This window comes from Leptodactylus fuscus, chromosome 7, assembly GCF_031893055.1.
Source record: "Leptodactylus fuscus isolate aLepFus1 chromosome 7, aLepFus1.hap2, whole genome shotgun sequence".
NCBI lineage: Eukaryota > Metazoa > Chordata > Amphibia > Anura > Leptodactylidae > Leptodactylus > Leptodactylus fuscus.
Genome location: NC_134271.1, coordinates 129768447 through 129794387, shown reverse-complemented (window position 1 = coordinate 129794387; position 25941 = coordinate 129768447). Strand labels below are relative to the sequence as shown.

Genomic DNA, 25941 nt, shown 5'->3' with positions numbered 1-25941 from the left:
GCTAATAGAATGCATTGGCCAATCAGCGCTGGCCAATGCATTCTATTAGCGTGAACTGAGTTTGCACAGGGGTTCTAGTGCACCCTCGGCTCTGCTACATCAGATTGCTACATCTGATGTAGCAGTGCCGAGTGTGCATCAGATGTGTAGTTGAGCAAAACTGACTCAGCACTGCTAAGTCTCTGCATTCGCATAGGAATGCATTGGCCAGCCTTCGGCCAATCAGCGCTGGCTCTGCCGGAGGAGGCGGAGTCTAAGGTCGGACCTGAATGGAGACTGGTGTGGAGCGATCTTAGACTCCGCCTCCTCCAGCAGAGCCAGCGCTGATTGGTCGAGTTCCGTACTCTGGCCAATCAGCACTGGCCAATGCATTTCTATGGGGAAAAGTTAGCGAAAATCGCAAACTGACAGGGATTTCCATGAAATAAAGTGACTTTTATGCCCCCAGACATGCTTCCCCTGCTGTCCCAGTGTCATTCCAGGGTGTTGGTATCATTTCCTGGGGTGTCATAGTGGACTTGGTGACCCTCCAGACACGAATTTGGGTTTCCCCCTTAACGAGTTTATGTTCCCCATAGACTATAATGGGGTTCGAAACCCATTCGAACACTCGAACAGTGAGCGGCTGTTCGAATCGAATTTCGAACCTCGAACATTTTAGTGTTCGCTCATCTCTATTAATTTTCACTTTGGATACGTTGTTTTAGTAAAAGTATTCTTTTTCTATTCTGCCAGCGATGATTTACAATACATTATACACTTTTTTGTATTCCGTTTGTTAAATACGGTCCATATGTCACCTGAGTGTGGTCCTGGTCTCGTGATGCGGTGATACATATCATTGGGGGATTATTAATCTGTACTAAAAGTATGACTATAGAAGGGGGCAATATTTCCATGGTGAGCTGGTGACAGCTTTATGGCTATTTATAATATAAGCAGATATCTTCATTGAGAGAGCAGCCCCATTACCCGGTCCGCCATATTTCACAGGCTTGTAAGTGATGGACTATTCACCAGGTAATGACCAGTCATCTCAGGTTTGGATTTCAACGTGCCAAAGATTTGCCGTTGCAAACTCCCACCATGTTGTCTACCACTCTGGCAATATGATCACATCTCTCAAGTGAGTGACGACATCTGGTTTCTCCATATAAGACTTCCTTCTTAGCCATACTGTACTATATATAGGATGGCCACTGGAAGCGGCTCCATTCACCTGATCGAGGGGGGAGGGGGCTAGGAGTGCCAATACTCATATTGAAGCCTGTAGGCTATATGATCAATGGGGGAAAAGGGGCACTATGGATGAGGAAACAGAGGTAAACCAGGTGAGAAACAAAATTTGCAGAGAATTGTAGATGTAACATTTACTACGGCAATGGCAAATATACCATTTCATGGTCACAGAGCATTTAGGGGAGATTATTAAAGGGAATTTGTTCTACTATTCAACTGCTGGCCGACTATGACCCAGTATTAAAAGATCTACAATATGATGGGTCTCTATAGACGATGTATTACGCCACATCTTTTACTGTGTCACCATTCCTTAATTGGGTTTTCTTCAGTTGCGGTTATAGCAAATCCATAGATCTCTGGGTAACCACAGCCAAGCCGTCTGATTGATGTCTTATTAACAGATGTCTAGATTAATTAATGTCTAAATAATGATACACATGTTCGCCTAAATTAATCCCCCTTGTATGATTATTTGGCCATTACAACTCCAAATTCTTCCCCAGCGAGTATAGAAGGAAATCTCAAATTTAGCAGGTACCATTTTACTCCATCATCATGGATACTACACAGGATCTCTCAAAAATGGACCAGCTACGTCAGGTTTTCCAGAACATTTCTGTTGTCAGAGATGAGAACATAAGGACAACCAGTGGTAAAATACGAGATGTTTTTGGGATTCCAAGTGGTAAAAAGAGCAGAAATAGAAGGAATGGAAAATGACATCAAGACCTAACATTGAAGTAGTGTCATGGCCAGGAATATGATGGAGGAGGAACAATGGCCAGAATTTTAGAAAAAGAGCAAAATGTTCTACATTGTACAGCACACAAACTCAACTTGGTCTTATAAGATGCCACGTTTAAGACAATGGGAAATGCTTTGTTCTCTTACGACAAAATGAAGCCTGACATTGAAGAAGTTGTGTTTGGTTAAGAATTTTAGAAAAGAAAGCCCCGTGGTATGGACCCAGAGGTGTAGTGGAGGGGGCACATGACAGTAAAGAGGATGGGTCAAGGAGCATTTAAGGGGTCAGACAGGGGAAGAAGGGTGGGGGTTATTAATAGTTTATAAAAGAGGGGCATAGAGGGTGGGAACATGCTTAGCAAAGGAGGGAAGTGACTTAAGGTTGTCTCCGTCATGGTGGCATGCAAAGGAAGAGTCTTTGGAGGCATAAGTGGAAAGCTTAAATCAGCAATTGGGGTCAACATTTTTGATTCACTGCTTTAAAAAACATCCTTATTCTTCCGAAGTTCACCACCACTGTAACCAGGCAGTTGTCAAGATCAGAAGCAATGTCGCTTTGGCCATCCACATTCTTAGGCCTCATACACACGACCATGGGCAGTCTGCTAGCACAGATGGCACACAGATTGGCATCTCTGCAGTTTTTGCTGTGAAGTTTAAGCTACGCTGGGTCCCCGGCCTTAAACTAGAGTTTGTCAGACAATCATAAATTACCACAAGGTAGGGTAGAATCAAAGATTACAACAGACTTATGGTTCTGGGGTAAGTCAGGCACCATTCACTGTGACAGATGGGTCAGGTAGGAGAGCTGTGTAGGGTGGGGGTGGGAGATCAACTCTCTTCTCCATATTGAGGTTGAGAAAGTAGGAAAGGAAGGAAGCTATGGCTGCAAAACACACTGGAAAACAGAGTAAGAAGTCTGGCCCAGAAAGAGATATCTCGGTGTCATCAGTGTCATAGTGGTATTAAAAACTTTGGGATTGGCCAAGACTGAGGGTGCAGATGAAAATGAGGGCTCCAAACAAAGGAGTTGCTTTAGACTTCTGGACTCCAATGCAAAATATGTACCATGTGTCCTTTAGAATAGTGGTATATTTTCTGTAGCAGAGAAATCTTTGGGGCCTCGTAGCAACTGCAACCATTGCACCCCCTATAACAACTCCCCTTGGTTCCAGGACAAAGCCTTGAAGGACACCTACAGAAGAAAGGCACAATGAGAAGGGGGAATGTGAGTGGGAGATGCTGAATGTGCAGCAGTTTTTTTTGCTGAAAAAGCCCCCCTCGGCTTATACTCGAGTCAGCAAAAAAAAAAAAAAAAAAAAAAAAAAATTATATATATATATATATATATATATATATATATATATATATATATATATATTTATTATTATTATTATTATTATTATTATTATTTTATTTTTTTTATTTTTTTTGGGGGGGGTCTATGACCAACCACAATATCAATGCATAGAATCTCCCATAAAATAGTGCAAAGAAAAAAAAAGATTTAAAAAGAATAGAAAAATAAAAGTTCTGTGCCTGACAGTGCCCGGGCTACTGAATATAGGGGATCTGCAGTGCTCCTGTTCCATTGGGAAGGGGTTAATAGGAGCACTGCAGATCCCCTATATTCAGCCAGGCTAAATTCCAAGTGGGGGAAGAAAAAACAGTCCTCAAGCTCAGGGAAGGGGCAGACAGACAACCAAAACACCCCCTCTCCTTCCCCAGCAACTACTGCACCCAAAAACTCCGACCATTTAAATTTTTGAAATTTCCCAGTAGCTGCTGCATTCCCCCCCCCCCCCCCCCTCGGCTTGTACTCGAGTCAATAAGTTTTCCCAGTTTTTTGTGGTAAAATTAGGGGCCTCGGCTTATATTCGGGTCGGCTTATACTCGAGTATATACGGTAAGTTTAGGAAAGGAGATATTTTTTTATAAATATCTGTTGAATTTAATAGAGAATTTCTTACATTGTTCCTCTTTATTGTTTCGATACATCCGCAAAAGGAGAAGGAAATCGTATCTTATCAAAACCCATCAGCTTCAAGCGAGTATATAAGGAGGTACAAGCTGGAAAACTGGTGAAGACTTTACAACTAAAGATCCTGAAACACTCTCTATCCCAAACCATTGAGAAGATGCCGCTCTGGTTGATGTTGTGGATCGCTCCAGTTTTTGGCCAGAAAAGTAAGTGGAAATCTCTTTACCTTCTCATTAAACCTTCTAGTTTGGAGAACCTATTCTATTCTCAGGGCCAGGGCATTCATATTTAATGTCCTCCTCCCTACCATTCATTTTTTATTACTTTTTTGCTTCGCCCAAAAGTGTAATTGAAGTTCCCGGGCAATGGTAATATTTAGAGATGAGCGAACAGTGTTCTATCGAACACATGTTCGATCGGATATCAGGGTGTTCGCCATGTTCGAATCGAATGGAACACCACGTGGTAAAGTGCGCCAAAATTCGATTCCCCTCCCACCTTCCCTGGCGCCTTTTTTGCACCAATAACAGCGCAGGGGAGGTGGGACAGGAACTACGACACCGGGGGCATTGAAAAAAATTGGAAAAAGTCATTGGCTGCCGAAAACAGGTGACCTCCATTTTAGACGAATAGTGGATTTCAAATCCGGGTCATATGAGAATGTGAACTTTGTGACTATGAGACAGGGATAGCTGTACAGGCAGGGATAGCTAGGGATAACCTTTATTTAGGGGGGAATGTTATTAAAAATAACTTTTTGGGGCTCTATCGGGTGTGTAATTGTGATTTTTGTGAGATAAACTTTTTCCCATAGGGATGCATTGGCCAGCGCTGATTGGCCGAATTCCGTACTCTGGCCAATCAGTGCTGGCCAATGCATTCTATTAGCTTGATGAAGCAGAGTGTGCACAAGGGTTCAAGCGCACCCTCGGCTCTGATGTAGCAGAGCCGAGGCTGCACAAGGGTTCAAGCGCACCCTCGGCTCTGATGTAGGAGAGCCGAGGGTGCACTTGAACCCTTGTGCACCCTCAGCTCTGCTACATCAGAGCCGAGGGTGCGCTTGAACCCTTGTGCACACTCTGCTTCATCAAGCTAATAGAATGCATTGGCCAGCGCTGATTGGCCAATGTATTCTATTAGCCTGATGAAGTAGAGCTGAATGTGTGTGCTAAGCACACACATTCAGCTCTACTTCATCGGGCTAATAGAATGCATTGGCCAGCGCTGATTGGCCAGAGTACGGAACTCGACCAATCAGCGCTGGCTCTGCTGGAGGAGGCGGAGTCTAAGATCGCTCCACACCAGTCTCCATTCAGGTCCGACCTTAGACTCCGCCTCCTCCGGCAGAGCCAGCGCTGATTGGCCGAAGGCTGGCCAATGCATTCCTATGCGAATGCAGAGACTTAGCAGTGCTGAGTCAGTTTTGCTCAACTACACATCTGATGCACACTCGGCACTGCTACATCAGATGTAGCAATCTGATGTAGCAGAGCCGAGGGTGCACTAGAACCCCTGTGCAAACTCAGTTCATGCTAATAGAATGCATTGGCCAGCGCTGATTGGCCAATGCATTCTATTAGCCCGATGAAGTAGAGCTGAATGTGTGTGCTAAGCACACACATTCAGCACTGCTTCATCACGCCAATACAATGCATTAGCCAGTGCTGATTGGCCAGAGTACGGAATTCGGCCAATCAGCGCTGGCTCTGCTGGAGGAGGCGGAGTCTAAGGTCGGACCTGAATGGAGACTGGTGTGGAGCGATCTTAGACTCCGCCTCCTCCAGCAGAGCCAGCGCTGATTGGTCGAGTTCCGTACTCTGGCCAATCAGCGCTGGCCAATGCATTCTATTAGCCCGATGAAGTAGAGCTGAATGTGTGTGCTTAGCACACACATTCAGCTCTACTTCATCAGGCTAATAGAATACATTGGCCAATCAGCGCTGGCCAATGCATTCTATTAGCTTGATGAAGCAGAGTGTGCACAAGGGTTCAAGCGCACCCTCGGCTCTGATGTAGCAGAGCTGAGGGTGCACAAGGGTTCAAGTGCACCCTCGGCTCTCCTACATCAGAGCCGAGGGTGCGCTTGAACCCTTGTGCAGCCTCGGCTCTGCTACATCAGAGCCGAGGGTGCGCTTGAACCCTTGTGCACACTCTGCTTCATCAAGCTAATAGAATGCATTGGCCAGCACTGATTGGCCAGAGTACGGAATTCGGCCAATCAGCGCTGGCCAATGCATTCTATTAGCCCGATGAAGTAGAGCTGAATGTGTGTGCTAAGCACACACATTCAGCACTGCTTCATCACGCCAATACAATGCATTAGCCAGTGCTGATTGGCCAGAGTACGGAATTCGGCCAATCAGCGCTGGCTCTGCTGGAGGAGGCGGAGTCTAAGATCGCTCCACACCAGTCTCCATTCAGGTCCGACCTTAGACTCCGCCTCCTCCAGCAGAGCCAGCGCTGATTGGCCGAATTCCGTACTCTGGCCAATCAGCACTGGCTAATGCATTGTATTGGCGTGATGAAGCAGTGCTGAATGTGTGTGCTTAGCACCAACCGGAGGCATTAGCGCTGGGTGTCTACTGGGTGTGACAGTAGACACCCGGCATCTATGGCGGCCGCCTGACTCCCGGGCGGCCGCCATAGTTAAACACTCGGCACCCGCCGAGGGCCGGAAACTATCGTCCCGAGAGCCATAGTTGGCCCACGGGCCACCTGTTGAGTCCCCTGTTTTACAGGCTTCTAAGTGATGGAGAATTCCCCAAGGTAATGACCGGTCATCTCAGGCTTGATTCCAACATGGCTGAAGTTTTTGATATTGTAAACTCCCACCATTTCTGGCAAAATAATAATAAGAAACAGACAGCAAAACTCTATATCTTCTAGAATAATTTTATATGAATTACAAGTATTTACTAGCACAGACATATTAGAGATGGTGAGCTATAAATAGGAATGTGGAAAAGAAGAAGTAGAATTTCTTATGAGCAAGGTTGATCTGATAAACTTCTGCAGATATCTCCACATTTATGTATTTGGTGTAAGTAGGTGTCTCCTTGGAAGGAAGTAGCCCGAGTCCATCACAGAGGGGATCCATTCTATGTCCTGTATTTTAATTGTATGTTAACTAGAGATGAGGACATTTCCTGAAATTCCTTCTAGGTCTGATTCCATCAAATCCGTCATCAGGTTAAATTTGTTTGAATAAATTTGGTCCAAATTGCCCTGAAAAGTTGTGTCTGATATTTCTATGGTCTCCTAGGACTGATCCTAATTCCCTTCAAGCTCTTTTTCACCAAGAAATCATTACTGAAGTCAAAGTGAAATCAACATATGCCAATGGATAGATGGATAGTAAGTTGGTGGAGAACAATTGAAAGGAGTTGTTCCAGGCCCCCAAGTGTTCAGGACGACGGGGACCAAAAGTCCCTCAAAAGTTGGGCAGCATGGTGGCTCAATGGCTAGAACTGTAGGATTGCAGCGCTGGAGCCCTAGGTTCTAGAATCCAATAAAAGACAACATCTGCAAGGAGTTTTTCGGGGTAGCCGCTCTTGGGTAGCCGCTCTTGCAGTTCAATACAGGAGCCGGCCAGTGGCCATTTTGGGGTGGCCTCTCTATGCTCCTGTATCGAACTACAAGAGCAAGAGAAGCCAGAAGAGGCGGAGTTGCTGCAGAAGAAGGAGGCGGCGCAGGAAAGAGCTCTGGGCAGCAATGGGGACGCGCTCATCGGTGTTTCAGCGCTGGGGCCCGCCCTCATTGCTGCGGAGAGCTCATTTGCATACCGGTTAAAACCGGGATTTCTACGGAACGGCGCGGCGGAGACCACGTATAAAGGTAGGAGACGAATAGCCTTTCTTAAGGCTATTCCGACGTATTCATTAGAAAAAAAAAGGTAGTTTAATGGTAGAATCCCTTTAAGCCAAAAACTCACACACAACACATAGACATTTAGTCGCCAGGTACTTTAGTGAGGTAGCTTTTCGGTTATGGTAGAGCTTCATGTCAATACACAACCCTTCATAGTAGAACACAAATAGCAACCTTTCCCACAGCAGCACAGAGCAGCTTTCCTGCACATGCCCATCTCTCGTGTGGTCCTACTACTTCAGGCACTAGCTTCCAAGGGGAAAACTCCTATAGGCACTCCATACTGATGGATACCCATAGGGAACGCAACAAAGTTCCATTACAGTCTTATGATATCTGTGTAGACCCCTGGTTTGGGAATTCTTGTAGACTCGTTGCTGTTGTATTACCATCACGTTGTTGTGTCTACTTGCTCTGCGTGATGTTTGCTCTGCATCTTAGTGGTGTGTTAATATTAGAACTTTTTTTTTTAAGGGGAAGTGGTTAATCTTGATGCCGGAGTCTAGATAAATAGTGCGGTTACACAAAACAGTGCTGGCCACATCTTGTTTCCATTATTTCTTATCAGTATGTCTTTGTAGAATGGGATGAAATCCACACAAACACAAGGAGAACATACAAACGCCTTGCAGATATTTTTCCTGGTGGGATTAGAACCCAGGATTCCAGTGCTGCAAGGCTGTAGTGCTAATCACTGAGCCACCGTGTTGCCCAGACCTTTTTTTTTTTTTTTATTGTTGAGCACCGTGAACTTTTTAAGATTTTGTTGTTTACGGCTGCACCGCTTCCCTTTTCTCCAGAGGAATAATCTGTAAATCCTGGGGTCTCTACGATTTCTCTGTATGACCCTACCAATAATATAAATGGTATATGGTATATGGGAACCCTGTGTCTGATTTTATGTTATATACTTTATGGATGGGCTCCTTCATATGATGATATTCAGAAGGGTCTAACTACTGCAGGTCCTAAACATGGAGAAGGACCAAGGACCCACAATTGGCTTTCTTCAATAATCCTCATGTTGCTTGTGTATGACTGTTATTAATATATGTAAATTTAGGAAAAATGGTTCCTCTTTATATATAAAGCTTTTGACATCCCCAAAATATCCGCAGAAGCCCATACATCTCACCAGAGCCCATAAGCTTCGATCTAGGCCATAAATATCCAAGTCAAGTCCAGTCTGAAGCCACCTTAGATCTGTGTTTGGTAAGTTATTGTCTTGGCCCCCACTATTGACTTTCTTCAATGACCCTTATGTTGTCTCTACTGGACTATAGTCCTCATAAGTATATTAGAGGTAAATTTCTCACATTGTTCCTCTTTACATGCAAAACACTCGGCGATGTCCGTAACAGGAAATTTTACAGTATTTCATCAGAGGTCTTCAGCTTCAGTCTATATCGTACACATCCAAGCCAGCAGAAGTCTGAAGCCATCTTAGACTTGTATTTGGTGAAGGCTATATATGTTCCATATCTCTGAGAAGATGCTGCTCTGGTTACTCTTGTGGCTCTCTGGAGTTTGGGGTCAGACAGGTATGTTTATATCACTACTATCGAAACCTTCGTTAAGTTTCTGAAGTTGTAAAGAAGAACCCAATATATTCTTCAAGAACTGTATGGCCAAGTAGGTCTCACTGACCAGATCTTGGGTTCTCTCTTAGTCCTCGGGTTATTATATAAATCGATTAGCTTTGGTTTGAAGATATCTCTCCAATATTAGTTTACTGAATTCCCAAATTTAATCTTCATTTTTTACATCCATAATGTTTTTTAGATTTCCATCAACATTAGAGATGAGCGAACAGTGTTCTATCGAACTCATGTTCAATCGGATATTAGGCTGTTCGGCATGTTCGAATCGAATCGAACACCGCGTGGTAAAGTGCGCCATTACTCGATTCCCCTCCCACCTTCCCTGGCGCCTTTTTTGCTCCAATAACAGCACAGGGTAGGTGGGACAGGAACTACGACACCGGTGACGTTGAAAAAAGTAGGCAAAACCCATTGGCTGCCGAAAACATGTGACCTCTAATTTAAAAGAACAGCGCCGCCCAGGTTCGCGTCATTCTGAGCTTGCAATTCACCGAGGACGGAGGTTTCCGTCCAGTTAGCTAGGGGTTAGATTCTGGGTAGGCAGGGACAGGCTAGGATAGGAAGGAGAAGACAACCACAACAGCTCTTGTAAGAGCTAAATTCCAGGGAGAAGCTTGTCAGTGTAACGTGGCACTGACGGGCTCAATCGCCGCAACCCAGCTTTCCCAGGATCCTGAATGGAATACACTGTCAGTGTATTCCCGTATACCCGATATATACCCCCGATACCCGTTCCAACGGTGTGCCCCCCCACCTTCACCCCAGAAATACCCTGCAAGTCCCCTAGCAATAGGATTGGGGCTATATACACCCACTATTTTTGCTACTGCCATATAGTGCCATTGTCTCACTGGGAATTCAAAGAATATATTGGGCTTACATATAACTTCGATTCCAGGGAGAAGCTTGTCAGTGTAACGTGGCACTGACGGGCTCAATCGCCGCAACCCAGCTTTCCCAGGATCCTGAATGGAACACACTGACAGTGTATTCCCGTATACCCCATATATACACCCCAAATCCCCGTTCCAACGGTGTGCCCCCCCACCTTCACCTCAGAAATACCCTGCAAGTCCCCTAGCAATAGAATTGGGGCTATATACACCCACAATTTTTGCTACTGCTATACAGTGCCATTGTCTGACTGGGAATTCAAAGAATATATGGGGGTTATGTGCACCCACAATTTTTACTACTGGTATACAGTGCCATTGTCTGACTGGGAATTCAAAGAATATATGGGGGTTACGTGCACCCACAATTTTTGCTACTGCTATACAGTGCCATTGTCTGACTGGGAATTCAAAGAATATATGGGGGTTATGTGCACCCACAATTTTTACTACTGGTATATAGTGCCATTGTCTGACTGGGAATTCAAAGAATATATGGGGGTTATGTGCACCCACAATTTTTACTACTGGTATATAGTGCCATTGTCTGACTGGGAATTCAAAGAATATATGGGGGTTACGTGCACCCACAATTTTTGCTACTGCTATACAGTGCCATTGTCTGACTGGGAATTCAAAGAATATATTGGGGTTATGTGCACCCACTATTTTTAATACTGGTATACAGTGCCATTGTCTGACTGGGAATTCAAAGAATATATGGGGGTTATGTGCACCCACAATTTTTACTACTGCTATACAGTTCCATTGTCTCACTGGGAATTCAAAGAATATATGGGGGTTATGTGCACCCACAATTTTTACTACTGGTATATAGTGCCATTGTCTGACTGGGAATTCAAAGAATATATGGGGGTTACGTGCACCCACAATTTTTGCTACTGCTATACAGTGCCATTGTCTGACTGGGAATTCAAAGAATATATTGGGGTTATGTGCACCCACTATTTTTAATACTGGTATACAGTGCCATTGTCTGACTGGGAATTCAAAGAATATATGGGGGTTATGTGCACCCACAATTTTTACTACTGGTATACAGTGCCATTGTCTGACTGGGAATTCAAAGAATATATGGGGGTTATGTGCACCCACAATTTTTACTACTGGTATATAGTGCCATTGTCTGACTGGGAATTCAAAGAATATATGGGGGTTATGTGCACCCACAATTTTTAATACTGGTATACAGTGCAATTGTCTGACTGGGAATTCAAAGAATATATTGGGGTTACGTGCACCCACAATTTTTACTACTGGTATACAGTGCCATTGTCTGACTGGGAATTCAAAGAATATATGGGGGTTATGTGCACCCACAATTTTTACTACTGGTATACAGTGCCATTGTCTGACTGGGAATTCAAAGAATATATGGGGGTTACGTGCACCCACAATTTTTGCTACTGCTATACAGTGCCATTGTCTCACTGGGAATTCAAAGAATATATTGGGGTTATGTGCACCCACAATTTTTACTACTGGTATATAGTGCCATTGTCTGACTGGGAATTCAAAGAATATATGGGGGTTACGTGCACCCACAATTTTTGCTACTGCTATACAGTTCCATTGTCTCACTGGGAATTCAAAGAATATATGGGGGTTATGTGCACCCACAATTTTTACTACTGGTATATAGTGCCATTGTCTGACTGGGAATTCAAAGAATATATGGGGGTTATGTGCACCCACAATTTTTACTACTGGTATACAGTGCCATTGTCTGACTGGGAATTCAAAGAATATATGGGGGTTACGTGCACCCACAATTTTTGCTACTGCTATACAGCGCCATTGTCTCACTGGGAATTCAAAGAATATATTGGGGTTATGTGCACCCACAATTTTTACTACTGGTATATAGTGCCATTGTCTGACTGGGAATTCAAAGAATATATGGGGGTTACGTGCACCCACAATTTTTGCTACTGCTATACAGTTCCATTGTCTCACTGGGAATTCAAAGAATATATGGGGGTTATGTGCACCCACAATTTTTACTACTGGTATATAGTGCCATTGTCTGACTGGGAATTCAAAGAATATATGGGGGTTATGTGCACCCACAATTTTTAATACTGGTATACAGTGCCATTGTCTGACTGGGAATTCAAAGAATATATGGGGGTTATGTGCACCCACAATTTTTGCTACTGCTATACAGTGCCATTGTCTGACTGGGAATTCAAAGAATATATTGGGGTTATGTGCACCCACTATTTTTACTACTGGTATACAGTGCCATTGTCTGACTGGGAATTCAAAGAATATATGGGGGTTACGTGCACCCACAATTTTTGCTACTGGTATACAGTGCCATTGTCTCACTGGGAATTCCACAAATAATTTGGGGATTCATTCACCCTACATCTCAGGCTCTTGCCATATTCACCCAGGTTGTCAGTGCTGCACCAGCTCGTTCCCAGACAGCTCGGCCCGAAAAACACGTTACCTATATAGAGGATTTGGACAATGAAGACAACATGTTCTAAATCTAATGTCTGCACCTTCTCCAGAATTAAAATAAAGGCAGCGTTTAACTTTCAAATAGCACTGCACAAAGGAAGAGCTTATCAGCTTGTCTCATGACATGCTACTGAAAAGTTTCATTTGTGTATCTTAATGTAAATATAGTTGTATAAGCTTTTTGGGTTTTAGGCACTGCCAAGTTATTTATTACCACCCGCTCCCTTATAATGATGATGACGCCAAAGTCACTGTGGGTGTTCAGAGCTCACAGCTTTGGGTGACATTTGTCTTGCTCTCTGTCGGTACCAGCTGTCTTTTTGGATACCGTAAAGTTATGTTGACTTTATTAACAGCTATAGAAGCTTTAGCCAGGTTGTGACGGTGTGTAACCCTAACAACACTAAGTGGGATACACATTAATAGTCAGTCTATGTACGCTAAACGTATCACTGAAGTAATTTTTTTTCCCTCTCCCCTAATATAAGAAAGGAACAGACATTAGACCTAGACCGGGGTTCGAGGCTTGAAAAAATCCAGTATTATTTGTTCTTCATGATGTGAAATATGTGTTGAAAAGCAACCCAAGATGAAGTCAGCCATGTGTGCCAGTGTGTTACTTGGCATGCCTTTGCTGGCCCCAACTGTAAGGGTCACTCTCCATTTCCTCCATTTTCCACTCCCCTTCACACCATTTGTGGTGAAGCAATGGGATGCACTGAAGTGCACCCTCTAGCCTCGTGTGGGATAGGGACATCAGATGCCACTCCAACCCCCTCGTCTTCCTCCGCCAGCCAACGGTGCGAAGATGAGAGGAGTGTGCTCTGAATGTTTTCTGCCTAGCAGAGGCTAGTTCTCACTTACGAAAATGGCCCCACTTTGACCTGTATATCAGGCACAATGGTGTAGGTTTCAAAGAAACATGGCACCAACAAGTTGGAAAACGTGGGCCATGCGTGGACCGTGTTTGAGTCTGGCAAGCTCCAGATCTGCTACCAGGTTCCAGCCATTATCACAGGCGCAAAAATGCCAGGCCCCAGGTGTAGCAGGGAAAAAAAAATGCCATCTCAGCCAGGATGGCATCCCTGACCTCGGAGGCACTGTGCTGTCTGTCCCCCAAGCTGATCAGTTTCAGCACGGCCTGCTGACATCTCCCCATGCCAGTGTTACAGTGTTTTCCGCTAGTAGCTGGGGTGGAGGTTGCAGCTTCGTAGGGTTTCAGTCTACTCCTGCCATGAATTTTGGCCTGGGAGAGGAGATAGGCCACCCCAGTTTGCACCCGGGGAACAGACTCCACCACATTCACCCTGCCTGTCATTAAAGATAAGCACTGCAGCATCCCTGACCACAGGCGCTTGTCCATGTGTCGGTGGTCAAGTGGACCTTGCAGCAAAGCGCAGAGCTCTGGGCCCGACTGATGTTATGGGACACATGCAGGCGCAAGGCAGAGACAGCACACCAAGAGAAGTAGTAACGGCTAGGCCCAGCATAGGGAGGTGCCCCAGCTGCCATCTGCTGACGGAAGGCCTGGGTCTCCAGAAGCATAAACAAACACCAACATCTCCAGGGCCAGCAGTTTATCGATGAGGCTGTTACAGGCTTGGGCATGGGGGTGGGTTGTATTGTACTTCTGCCTGCAATGAAAAGCTTGGGAAATGTGGAGTGGCTGGGAAGAGGCGCATGATGGTGCAGGCCAAAAGGGCGCATGAGGGTGAACTCCCCAATGTGTCAGAGATAGGTGTGTAGGTGTCCTTGCATCATATACTTGCACCATATTTGGCTTTGGAAGTTAATTTTGTGCCAAAAAGTGGTTAAGACAGCGATCCCTCAGCTACTCCCGTTACACTGTCTATTGAAGTTACCATCTGTGGAAGTGGACCACCATTTCTAAGATCCCAAAGGAAGCAGGCAAGAGATGTGCAGTTCAGAAAAAAAGATGAGAAAATAAGTTTAGGCTGTAGAGCACAGAGGGATCGGAGAGGACAGAGCTGGTGTCGGCCAGGTATTCCCACAACATGCGCCTATACTTGTCCCTCCTGGTGACACTAGGCCCCTGAGTGGCAGTAATTTGTCCAGGGGGGCCATTAACGTGTTCCAGACCTAGGAATAAGTCTTCCAACAGGGTAGAGTTTTGCATGCCTTTGCTTCTACCCACTGTTTTTGCTGCTTAGCTTCCCTCCACATCTACTCTGCTTTCACCCCTAAACATCACCCCAGTTTATGCCTTTGCTTCTACCCAGGTTTTTTGTTGATTTAGCTTCCCTCTACATCTACACTGCTTTAGCCCCTAGACATCACCCCTGTCCATGTGGGGTCGGTGGCCTCGTCATCCACCAACTCCTCTTCCAATTGCGCACTGCCCCCTTACTGCAAACCGCACATGACCACAGCTTGCCTTGATGGCAACTGTGTCTCATGATCCCCACTTAGGTCCAGACAAGTCGGTGGCGGGTCCAAAACCCCAAAATTGGAAGGAAATGGCAGATGCTGCAGTATTTCTAACACCTGTTCCTGGTGCTCGGGCCTGGTCTGTGTTGTACCCTGCACCCTGCTTAACGCATCTGCCATATCCGAAGTTGTGCTGAGCGCATGCTAATGTTTCGTGTCCAGTGCAATGGATGGGATGGGATTTCACATAAGTCTGCCACCCATGGCCACTCATGGTTGAGCAACTGAGGGAGTTGACTTTGACGAACCCGAGGGTTTTGGAGTTGGAACTACATCAAAGGTCTGTGCTGCTCACACACTCTGCTCAACACATGATATGTTTAGTGCCAGCAGTGTGGAGACGTCGCACAACAGCCGTTGTTCCAGCAGGTACAGGCGTTGTAGGAGTGCATAGAGGCTAGCAGCGGCAACTATACACTTTAAAAACTATCCGCACAAGCGCCACACTTTCACCAGTAGCTCAGGAACATTGGGGTACCTTTTTCAAAAGATTAGCAGCAATGAGTTAAAAACGTGGCCCAGGCATGGAATATGTTGCAGGCTGCCAAGCTACAGAGCCAATCCCAGGTTACGGCCATTATCACACATGACAACATGCCTGGGCCCAGGTGCAGTGGCAAAAACCACATTGCCGTCTCATCGAGGATGGCATGACTCACTTTGTAGGCAGTGTGCTGTCTGGCCCCCAAGCTGATGAGCTTCAGCACGGCCCGCTGACGTCTCCCCACACCAGTGTTGCAGCGTTTCCAGCTCGTAGCTGGGGTCAATTTAACAGCGGAGGAGGGTGGTGTTTCAGCCCTCCTCCCAGGAATGTTGTGTGGGGAGACAAGTCAGGCCACCACATTTTGCGACCCGGTCCACGCCTCAACTACATTCAACCACTGTGCCCAAATTGAAAGGTAGCGTCCCTGTCCGCATGCACTTGTCCATTCGTAACTGGTCACATGGAACTTTAGGGCTAAGCGCTGAATTTAGGGACCGCCTCATGTTTGGGGGAAAGTGCTGGTGTGGACGGCACAGTGCGGTGGCGCAGTAGACACTCTGCCCAAAAAGGGCAGAGTGTCCCCCAGCCGGGATTCCAACATCTCCTGGGCCAGATTTCTTGAGATGAGGCCGTTGAAGCCTTGGGCATGTGGGTGGGTTGCGCTGTACTTTAGCATGAAATGAAAGGCTTGGGAGATGGGGAGTTGCTGGGAAGAGGCGCATGATGGCGCGGGCAAAAGGAGAAATGGCAGGAAAAGGTGAGGATAAGGGTGAACTCCCCAAAGTGTCAGAGGCAGATGTGGAGGTGTCCTGGCTCCTGGTCTGGACTGCAGCGCCAGCCCTGTCAACAGTGGAAGAGGCAGTGGCCGCCAGGCCAAACGACGATTATCCTGCGCTTGCTCTCACCCACTGAGCCCAGGGCTTGCCTTCCAAATGATGGCACCCGCAAGAGGTGGTGAGATTCCTCTCCGCAGATCTCCAAACCATCTTGGACTTGCAAATTGCACTAAATTTGTCATGTAACTGACATGTATATGATGAGTCTATCCATTGTCTGTTCATTTTGGTGAAAGTCAGCCTGTCAGCTGACAGACAGCTGTGCTTGTCAGTGATGATGTCACCGGCTGCTTGTACCCCCAGTTTTTGCTGCTTAGCTTGCCTCCACATCCACACTGCTTTTGCCCCTACACATCACCCCTATCCATGCCTGTGCCTCTAGCCATAAGTCTGCCACCCATGGAAACTCATGGTGCAGAAAGTGAGGGAGCTGACTCTGAGGAACCCTTGGGTTTTGTAGCTGGTACTCCATCAAAGGTCTCTGCTGCTCACACACCCTGCTGAACATACGGTATCTAGGGTTAGAGCGTGTGGTGACCTCGCACAACAGTAGGTGCTTCAGGCAGATGTAGGCCTTGCTGGAGTGTATTGCGGCTAGCTCCAGGTACTGTAGACTTGGGAAAGTGGGTGTCCAAGTGCCGCACTTTCACCCTTAGCTCAGCTAATTTGGGGTATGTTTTTAAAAATCATTGCACCACTACATTGAACATGTGGGCCAGGCATGGAACGTGTTGGAGGCTGGCAAGCTCCAGAGCCCTCCAACAAGCTAAAAAACCTGGCCCCAGGGGCAGCGGGGATAAACAAATTGCCATCTCATCCAGGATGGCATCCCTGACCTCAGAGGCAGTGTGCTGTCCGTCTCCCAAGTTGATGAGCTTCAGCCCAGCCTGCTGACGTCTCCCCACACCAGTGTTGCAGCGTTTTCAGCTCGTAGCTGGGGTCAATCTAACAGCGGAGGAGGAGGAGGGTGGTGTTTCAGCCCTCCTCCCAGGAATGTTTTGTGGGGAAACAAGTCAGGAAAATTCTTGAAACGGGAGAGTTTTGCATCTTTGCCCTTGCTGCCTATGGACATCCCTTTGCCTCTAGCCACCATTTTCCCTGCTTTGCTTGCCTCCACATCCACACTGCTTTTGCCCCTAGACATCACCCCAGTCCATGCCTTAGCTTGTACCCCCAGTTTTTCCTGCTTAGCTTGCCTCCACATCCACACTGCTTTTGCCCCTAGACATCACCCCAGTCCATGCCTTAGCTTGTACCCCCAGTTTTTCCTGCTTAGCTTGCCTCCACATCCACACTGCTTTTGCCCCTAGACATCACCCCAGTCCATGCCTTAGCTTGTACCCCCAGTTTTTCCTGCTTAGCTTGCCTCCACATCCACACTGCTTTTGCCCCTAGATATCATCCCTATCCATGCCTCTTCCCCTAGCCATAACTGCCACCCCTGGAAACTCATGGTGCAGAAACTTTGGTTGCTGACTTTGAGGAACCCTTGGGTTTTGTAGATGGAACTCCATCAAAGGTCTGTGCAGCTCACACACCCTGCTCAAGATATGGTATTGTAGGGTTTCAGCGTGTGTGAATGACGGACAACAGCCTGTGTTTGGACAGATGTAGGCCTTGCTAGAGTGTTTTTAGGCTAGCAGCGACTCCTGTGCACTTGCAAAAGTGGGCGCACAAGCGCCGCATTTTCAACAGTAGCTTCGGTACATTTGGGTATGTTTTTAAAAAACTTTGCACCACTAGATTAGACGTGGGCCAAACATGGAACGTGTTGGAGGCTGGCAAGCTCCAGAGCCGCTACCAGGTTCCAGCCATTATCACAGGCGTAAAAATGCCAGGCCCCAGGTGTAGCAGGGAAAAAAAAATGCCATCTCAGCCAGGATGGCATCCCTGACCTCGGAGGCACTGTGCTGTCTGTCCCCCAAGCTGATGAGCTTCAGCACCGCCTGCTGACGTCTCCCCACACCAGTGTTTTAGCGTTTGCCGCTAGTAGCTGTGGTGGAGGTTGCAGCGTCGTAGGGTTTCAGTCTACTCCTGCCATGAATTTTGGCCTGGGAGAGGAGATAGGCCACCCCAGTTTGCACCCGGGGAACAGACTCCACCACATTCACCCTGCCTGTCATTAAAGATAAGCACTGCAGCATCCCTGACCACAGGCGCTTGTCCAAGTGTCGGTGGTCAAGTGGACCTTGCAGCAAAGCGCGGAACTAAGGGCCCACCTGATGTTGAGTGACACGTGCTGGTGCAAGGCGGGGACGCCACACCAGGAGAAGTTGAGACGGCTAGGGACGGCATAGTGAGGTGCCACAGTTGCCATCAGGTCCGGGAAGGCGGGAGTTTCAACAAGCCGGAACGCCAACCTCTCCTGGGCCAGCAGTTTAGCGATGTTGGCGTTCTAGGCTTGCGTGGGTGGGTGGTTAGCGGTGTATTTCTGCCGGCGCTCCAATGTCTGAGAGATGGTGGGTTGTTGTAAAGAAGCGCCTGATGGTGCCTTTGATGGTGCAGGAGAAGGAGATAAGACAGAAACAGGGGAGGATGAGGGAGAAGTCAACAAAGTGGCGGAGGCAGATGAAGTGATGTCCTGGCTCGTCCTCTGGAGTGCATCGCCAGCACTGTGAGCAGAGGCAGTGGCATGAACGGCGGGCGACGTTTGTCCTGCCGTTGCTGCCTGCCACTGATTCCATTGCTTGGATTCCAAATGACGGTGCATTGAAGTGGTGGACAGGTTGCTCTTCTCAGGGCCCCTACTCGATTTCGAGAGGCAAATTGTGTAGACGACACTATATCTGTCCTCGGCGCATTCCTTGAAAAAACTCTACACCTTCAAGAAACGTGCCCTCGATGGGGGAGTTTTTCTGGGCTGGGTACAAAAGGGAACATCTTCGGACATTCCGGGTCTGGCCTGGCTTCGGCAAAGCAGCTGACCTCTGCCTCTGGACATGTCTCTGCCTCTAGCTACCCTTTTTGGTGCTGCACCTGCCTCAACATCCACACTACTTTCCCAGCTTGACATCTGCCTTGTCCAGGTGGGGTCGGTGTCCTCGTCGTCCACCACCTCCTCTTCCAACTCCTGTCTCGCCTCCTCCTCCTGCACAATGCGCATGTCAACTGGCTGCCCTGACAGCAACTGCGTCTCATCGTCGTCGATGAGGGTGGGTTGCTGGTCATCCGCCACCAAATCGACCGGAGATGGAATGGAGGAGACTCTAGTGTTTGAGCATCTGGACACAGATACTCGTCTGTTAGGTCCGTGGAATCGCGAAATGGAGGGGCAGGTTGCGGTACAGTCAAAGGAAGGGAGAACAGCTCTGGGGAGCAGGGACAGTTGGGGTTATTGTTCTGGGAAGATTGGGAATTTTGGGTGGAAGGAGGACAAGACTGTTGGGTAAGAGGAGGTAGAGGCTGCCTGGCTGGTGGACAATGTGCTTTAAGCGTTATCCGACAGCCATTGCAAGACCTGTTCCTGGTTCTCGGGCCTACTAATCTTTGTACCATTCAGCCTAGTTAATGTGGAACTTTTGTGCAAAGCGCAGAACTTAGGGCCCGCCTGATGTTAAGGGACACACGCTGGTACAAGGCTCAACTCACCCTAAGTGCCAAAAACACTGCTGGTGCAAGGCTCTACTCATGCCAAGGGCCTCAATCTCTGCTGGTAGCTCAGCTTAAGGTCATGTAACTTTGTTTGGAAGGGCTCATGTTAAGGGCTAGAAAAGTGAATTTTGGAAGGTCTTACCACATCACACACACACACACACACACTCAAAATGACAGTTAAGGGTGAGGGCTTTTGGAATTCCCATTGCCTATTCCATTTGTGGTTGTCATGGGGAACGTGATTTAAAGGGGTGGTTGTTACTGTTTGTTGAGCTTAAATTGGGGTTTGTGTCCATCCATTTGGGGAGTAAAGAAGGTTTCCAGGTATTTTCCCACTTTGATAGAGGTTTTTTTGAATGTGGAAAGTGTGTAGTTGTTAGGCAGTGATGTTGGGGTAATAGAGGGTCTTTGGTGTGTTAGATGCCCCCAGACATGCTTCCCCTGCTGTCCCAGTGTCATTCCAGAGGTGTTGGCATCATTTCCTGGGGTGTCATAGTGGACTTGGTGACCCTCCAGACACGGATTTGGGTTTCCCCCTTAACGAGTATCTGTTCCCCATAGACTATAATGGGGTTCGAAACCCGTTCGAACACACGAACATTGAGCGGCTGTTCGAATCGAATTTCGAACCTCGAACATTTTAGTGTTCGCTCATCTCTAATCAACATACCCATAAGGGCTTGTTTTTTGCGGGATGACTTGTAATTTTGGGTGACACCTTTTTTTCAGCTTTCAATGTTTTAATGGGAATGTGTAAAAAAAAAGTGACTGTAATTTCAGCATTAGTTTTTGGGTTTCATTTTTCGGGACTCAGTTTTTTATGACTTGGTGACTTTTTTTCATCAATTTATTTCACAATTATGGCAATATTGTATTCATATAGATTTCGTTATATTTTGCCACTTTTCCTAAATACAAGCTCTTTGCGTAAAAAATAAATTGTTGTCTTTTTTAAGATGATTGGAGTATGAGAGGGCTCATCTTTTTCAGGATGAGCTGTAATTTTATTAAGAAGTACATACAACTTTTTACTCACTTATTATTCCTTTTTAGGGAAGGCGAGCTGACCAAAACAGCAATTCTTGCACTGTTTTTTCAACCCTTTCCAATTTCGATTTTGACTTCCCACCTTCCAAACCCCATAACTTTTTTATATTTTATACTTAGAAGTTTTATATATTTATATCACCTGTCCAACTGGATCCTAGACTACCTGACAAACCGCCCTCAGTATGTGAGAGCCCAGGACTGTGTGTCTGACACTGTGATCTGTAGTACGGGGGCACCACAAGGTACAGTTCTTGCCCCATTTCTCTTCACACTGTACACTGCTGACTTTAGGCACAACTCATCCAGCTGTTACTTACAGAAGTACTCCGATGACTCTGCAATAGTAGGCCTTATCACTGATGGGGATGATAGGGAATACAGAGACTTAAACCGGGATTTTGTAGAATGGTGCCAAGCAGAACCAGCTCAGGATTAATGCTGGGAAGCCCAAGGAGATGGTGGTGGACTTTAGTAAACGTAGAAGTGCTCCAATCCCGGTGGAGATCCAAGGGACATGCATTGAGATAGTCAGGACCTATAAGTATCTGGGTGTGCTCCTCAATAATAAACACCATAAAATGGTGCAAAAAAAAATAAAATGAAGATTTAAAAAAAATAACAGTTGTAAATCCCTCCTTTCCCTAGAATACATACAAAAGTAGAAAATTACTGTGACACACAAACACATTAGGTATCCCTGTGTCTGACAGTGCCCGGTCTAATGAATATAGGGGATCTGCAGTGCTCCTGTTCTGTCAGGAAGGGGTTAATAGGAGCACTGCAGATACCCTATATTCAGCCAGGCTGAATTCCAAGTGGGGGTAGAAAAAAAAACAGTCCTGAAGCTCAGGGAAGGGGCAGACAGACAACCAAAACACCCCCTCCCCTTCCCCAGCAGCTACTGCACCCAAAACTCCGACCATTTTAATTTTTGAAATTTTCCAGTAGCAGCTGCCTCTCCCCCCTCGGCTTATACTCGAGTCAATAAGTTTTCCGTTTTTTTGTGGTAAAATTAGGGGCCTCGGCTTATATTCAGGTCGGCTTATACTCGAGTATATACGGTATCTTGAGCGCTGAGATCTCTGACTTGAAATTCTGACCCAAATATTGAGGGGAGTCAGTTCATTTGCGACCTTTACAGAAAATTTTTAACATTAATGCAATTATTCATAGAGATGAGCGAACAGTAAAATGTTCGAGGTTCGATATTCGTTTCGAGTAGCCCCTCAATATTCGACTACTCGAATCGAATATCGAACCCTATTAGAGTCTAAGGGGGGAAATGCTCGTTTCAGGAGTAGGCAACGTTCAATCAAATTATACTTACCAAGTCCACGAGTGAGGGTCGGGCTGGATCCTCCGAGAAGTCTTCTCCGTGCAGCGTCCCCGCGGCGTGTTCTAGCTCGTTATTCAGTCTGCTAGGCAACGGGCCTGGGCAGAGCCGACTGCGCATGTCCGCACTACAAGCGGACATGCGCAGTTGGCTCTGCCCAGGCCCGATGCCTGGCAGAGTGAATGAAGAGCCGGAAGATGCCGCAGGGAAGCTGCACGGAGAAGACTTCTAAAGGTAGGAGAAGAACCAGTGTTGCTTGGCCGACTGTATAGCATTCGGCCAATCAATGCTGGTTCTGCATCAAACTTTTACATTTGAACAGCGAGTGGTACTCGATCGAGTACGAGTATTTCGAATACCGTAGTATTCGATCGAATACCTACTCGATCGAATACTACTCGCTCATCTCTAATTATTCATTTTACTGGGGGAAACCAGATATCCAAAACAAAGAAAATTGGGTCATCTTGGTTATAGGTCCTCTTTAACTACTATATGTTTGGCTAGATGTCACCCTAAGATAAGCTTTTTACACAAGGCCCCTCTGCCGGGACACTCAAAAATCAGATGTTATCTAAACCCACAATCTATAATATTCCTGGAGCACTACAACAGGAACAATGCAGAATTACACAATTCCTATAGATAGTATTGGGCTGTGCCTGTGATGCGGGAGATGTGTTGGGTCCTTAAGGAGCAGGAGATGCTTTGTATAGTTACCTCCTGCCTGGCTTATAGATTGAAGCACAGTTGTACATGAAGAACACATTCCTGCAAGGAAGTCGGGGAAGGCGAAAAAAAAACCAAAAAGCATACTCACCTCTCCCTGAGCTTCTACTGTCCCCCATCGCTGTCTAGTCCAGTGACACCCATGGGCTTGTTCTGGTGGAAGTCCTTGCCACATGTGACTGCTGAGGCCAATCAGTGGCTTGAGAGACTTAAAGAAAGGAACCAGGACGTCAATGACATAAGAAGGACACCAGAGTGCCAGGGAGAGGTGAGTATGTTTTTTTTAGTTTTGTTTCATTTTACCTTCCTCGACCTCCTGGCAGAAATCTGTAATCCCTGGACACCCTCTTAAGGTCCTGAATATATAGAATATATATGCAATCAGACAGCCCCCTTAAATAAACTGGTAATAAATATTGTACAGATATAATAGTTTTTATCTTCTAATTTTATACAGATATGAAAGAGAAATCATTTGCTTTCCCAGTGCAGTCGGACACTTCATACGTTCGGATATTTCCGGACCGGACCGGACCATTTGGAGAGGCCTCCGTCTGTATGAGATTCCACTCAAGTCTGACCCAGGCATATTCCATGTTTTTGTTGTCTACTGAAAGTAAAGTCAACACCTTTTCCTATTATTTTCCAAGAGCACAAAATAAATTTTCTCTAACGGTCAATAATGAAGACCAGTATTATGACCTACAGGACAATGACTTTACAGAATGGACAAGTATTTGTGTGACCTGGGACTCTTCAGTCTGGGGACTGTTTATAGATGGAAAATATTATAAAAGTCAACAAGAAAACGGATGTAGAGATCAGCGGTGACCCCATTGTCATTATTGGGCAGTGGCAAGGGCAATATCGTGGATTTCATGCATCTCGGTTCTTTGTAGGAGAGATGACAGATGTTAATATGTGGGATAAAGCTCTGACGGATGAGAATATGATGGATTATTTTGCTGATAATGAAATGAATGGTAACGTCATTAACTGGAAGGCCCTAAATTATACTCTACATGGAGATGTCACCATAAAGCCATATGTAGATCCCTATCCTTGTGTACAGGTATAATTGTAGGGTCCTCCTATATTAATCTATGCATTATATCACAGCATGTACTGTTACAGCTTGTCTCCGGAAGGAAGAAAACTGTGTATGCAGTGCCACCTATAGGTTTATTATGTCCATGTCCCACTTATATGAACGCTAAAATAATGTGTAAGTAGCATTAACCCCTTAACACTTTTTGTCATGCTATTATGTGGCACAAAGCGTATAGTTCTCCCATACCTCCCAACTTTTGAAGAAGTGAAAGAGGGACAAAATGTGCGGCACACTATGCGTGCCTCAGCAAATTTAGCTCCACCCACTTTTATGTTGACTCCGCCCATTCTCATTCATTTTTCATTTCCACCACACAGTATAATCCTCCTACAGTCACCCGTAAATGATATGTCCCCCATCTATGTTTCCGCCAGTTTCATATACACCCTTCATCTGCCCCCAGTTTCATGCCCCCCTCCATCTCTGCCCTCAGATTAATGTTCCCCCATCTCTGCCCCCAGTTTCATGTCCCCTCCATCTCTGCCCCCAGATTCATGTCCCCTCCATCTCTGCCCCCAGTTTCATGTCCCCCATCTCTGCCCCCAGATTCATGTCCCCTCCATCTCTGCCCCCAGTTTCATGTCCCCCCATCTCTTCCCCCAGATTCATGTCCCCTCCATCTCTGCCCCCAATTACATGTCCCCCCATCTCTGCCCCCAGATTCATGTCCCCTCCATCTCTGCCCCAGTTTCATGTCCCCCCATCTCTGCCCCCAGATTCATGTCCCCCATCTCTGCCCCCAGAATCATGTCCCCCCATCTCTTCCCCCAGATTCATGTCCCCCCCATCTCTGCCCCAGATTCATGTCTCCAATCTCTGCCCCCAGATTCATGTCCCCACATCTCTGCCCCCAGAATCATGTCCCCCCATCTCTGCCCCTAGTGTCATGCCGTCCCCTCCTTCATCTGCCCCCAGTTTCATGTTCTACCTCAATGTCTACACACAAAAACCACTTAAACTCACTTTTCCTCGCTCCCCCGCCGCTCTCTCCACAGTCTCGCTAACACAGTTGTAGGTGCGATGTGACGTCATCACATCGCGTCTACACAGCCACTAGCAAAGAAAGGAGCTGAGCTGTGACAGCTCCTTGCTTTAGTCGCGTATGTATTCAACTCAGATCTGCGTCCTCCAAATGCAGATCTGAGTCAAATCGAGACATACCTCCCTCCAACCGGGACCGCGGGACACGTCACCGAAATCGTGAATGTCCAGCGGAAATCGGGACGGTTGGGAGGTATGTTCTCCCTCATGCGATAAGGGTTCTGAAGTGTGGTAATGGCCTCCTGACTGCCTATGCACATCTAGGGAGCCTGTGTGCGATGTTCTACAATTATATGTATTACTATATGTATGACAATGCCTTGTTATTTTTCATGCAGAGTAAATGTAGTAAAGACAAAATGAAAAAAAAATCATAGAATTGTGTATTTTTTCACATGGACCACCAAGAAATGTTAACAAAAGCTAATCAAAACGTTATGTGTACCCGAACATGGTGGCAAATGAAAGTATAGCTCACCACACAAAAAATAAGTCCT

General features: G+C 46.4%; 1 protein-coding gene and 1 pseudogene across 1 annotated transcript in view; both read left to right on the top strand.

The window, feature by feature from the left end:
* Nucleotides 1-25941, top strand: part of LOC142212944 (jeltraxin-like) — a 73589-nt gene that overhangs the window by 16715 nt on the left and 30933 nt on the right. The gene's annotated exons all lie outside the window — the stretch shown is intronic.
* Nucleotides 1305-24370, top strand: LOC142213328 (serum amyloid P-component-like; annotated as a pseudogene).